The sequence below is a fragment of the Castanea sativa genome, chromosome 5 (assembly GCF_040712315.1).
Source record: "Castanea sativa cultivar Marrone di Chiusa Pesio chromosome 5, ASM4071231v1".
NCBI classification, from domain to species: domain Eukaryota; kingdom Viridiplantae; phylum Streptophyta; class Magnoliopsida; order Fagales; family Fagaceae; genus Castanea; species Castanea sativa.
In genome coordinates this window covers 81,379,012-81,381,525 of record NC_134017.1, presented here as the reverse complement: position 1 = coordinate 81,381,525, position 2,514 = coordinate 81,379,012, and the positions used below count along the sequence as shown (strand labels likewise).

At 36.2% G+C, this 2,514-nt stretch overlaps 1 pseudogene; it reads left to right on the top strand.

Moving 5' to 3' along the window:
• The first annotated feature begins 219 nt into the window (after positions 1 to 219).
• On the top strand, positions 220 to 1,895 carry LOC142635931 (F-box protein At5g49610-like; annotated as a pseudogene).
• Positions 1,896 to 2,514: the final 619 nt, after the last annotated feature.

The window sequence follows — 2,514 nt, the reverse complement described above, 5'->3', positions numbered from 1 at the left end:
TCTGGGCAACCTATGATTGCCTTTTTTATAGTAGTGCTTTTGGTAGTTATTATAGTGTAGATGATCCTCTCACTAATGTAACAGTAGTGTTTGAATATTTTCCTGTGCTTTCAATATTAACTTCCATGGACTACTGCTACTGTCTCTGTTGCAATGCTCATCTTTGTCATTGTAAATCTTGTAATTATTTTTAAAGTTATGTGAATTCCATTTCAGGAAATGGAGAATCTTGGATTCTTCAACATTGATGTTCTCTTTAACGTGCTATCCCGTTTGCCTACAAAGATTCTTCTAGGATTAAAGTGTGTTTCCAAAGGCTGGCACCAACTCATATCTGACCGCCCCTTCATCCAGGCCCAATTACAAAAGCAAAAGCCCATTGTATCAGGATTCATCTTCCAAGGGAAGTATCAGTGGTGCAATGAAGATATCAAAACAATTAGCTACATTCCTGTTGTTGAATCAGAAGATGAAGTTGAAGGTGGTGAACAAGTGCATCAAAAGGTGTTTGATTTCCTTCCTGAGGATGTAGTGATGTTAGCATCATGCAATGGGCTTGTATGTTGTCAGAGTTGCTTTCCTGGTTAAGCTCAAGACCCTGATATCTATGTCTGCAATCCCTCCAACAAGGAGTGGATTAAATTAAAATCAACTTGTGCACTTGACAATCTTACCACCATAGGACTGGTGTTTGACCCAACTTGGGATCCCATAGACAGTTCTACTAAATTCAAACTGGTTAGAGTCAGGCAGTTGGAGATTGAGACTGAGGAAGAGGACTTATACTATACTTTTGCAGTATACTCATCAGAAAATGGGGCTTGGACACAATCATATGAGGTCTGCCACTGCAATAACAATTTAGTCAAGAACAAAAGCGTCTATCTTGGTTAATTTGGGTACCGGTCTCCACAATGGAATTCGAGACTGTCCCTCACGCATGGATTGGAGATTCTGAAGGGCGACTTCAATATGTAATGATCTCTGGAAAAGGACTTCGCATATGTTTCCTTGAAGACAATTTTCAATTCAAATGGAAACTAAGACACTCAAAAGTCTTTGCAGGAAACTGAAGAAGAGCATCCACGGTTTTGCAATCTACTTTTGTGTGAGCCTTTTAAGCTTAAAGGAAGAAAAAAAAAAAAAAAACGTTGAATCCTTCAGGTAAGCATGAGAAAACAGAGAGTTTGAAAGCTATCCACCTTCCTACTCTTCCGTTTTACAGTAACGGCTGCCTATCTGATTTCCTTCCTGTCTTTCTTTCCACATGGTCTATAAATATTGACAGAACTTACCTGCTTCAGTTGAGGTATCTCTACATCTCAATTCTTTTTTGCCTCATTATTTTGCTTTATGGTTTCTGTTTCCCTTATTAGATTTTGTTATAATTCTATGTGATTCCAACTACTTAGTGTGACTCTGATTTCTTAGCATAGTGCTGTGGTGTTTGCTTCCACTGTCTACTTCAATATCATGATTGTATAACATGGATTGAGTTTTAGAATCAAAGCAAATTGTTTTCCTGGTGTTTCAATTTTCTGCAGTAGTTTCTATTATGTTGTTGTACATGATTGTCTATTCATCAAGAATTACCTACTTTTTTCCCAGCTTCTTACACCTGGTAGATTTTGGTGTGTGTATATATTCTCCACTTGTATGACCCAAGGGGTGACTTATGATATGGACCCATGGATGGTTCCATTGGCCTTCAAAGATGGATTGTTGTTAATCAGGGTGTCTGCCAAGCTATATTTTTATCACATTGCACTCTTTCCAAGTTGGGTCCAAGTTCCTTGTTTTGTCTAGTGGTGCTTCCCTATTCCACGAGCTTGGTTCCATTAAATTCGGCAGAGGAAGCTGCTCTGTTTAGTTTAGTCTCTTATTGTCAGTTCTAAAAGACAAGACGCCGAAGAAAGTCGTTTTGTGGGTTCTTTAATTCAATCCTTCTGCTCTCCTCATGGATATTTAGTTATTTACTATAGTTAATGGTTTGAGGATTACTATATGCTTGTGTTTCCTTGGATTCGCAGGGTTACATGCAATGAAAGATGTGTTATGGCTATTAGGATTTTTGGTTTTGGGAAATAAAATGTTAATTACACTCTCTGTAACGCCCCAAAAACATAAGCAATAAAATTCTATTTAATCTGAAAAATTCATAAAAATATTAAATAAAAGAATCCAATAACTTAAAATTTTCATCACAAATGTCAGAGCTCTAAATCCACCAAAAATTAAAAACATCCTCAAAATAATTTCCAGTACAATGTTTAATACTATAAAAAATAAAAATAAAATCTTCAGTCCCACAAATACTTCGTAACTATTGACTCCCAGTAATCTCTACTCCAATAATCCCTCTAATGTATCTGTAAGGGGAAATAAAGAGAGGTGAGATAACTCAATAAGTAGAATTCACTAACATTGGGGTGTGGGAACAACCTTAAAAAAATAATTCTTACAAATAATTCATTACTCATACCTCATCAATATTTTATCATCAAATATTTCATA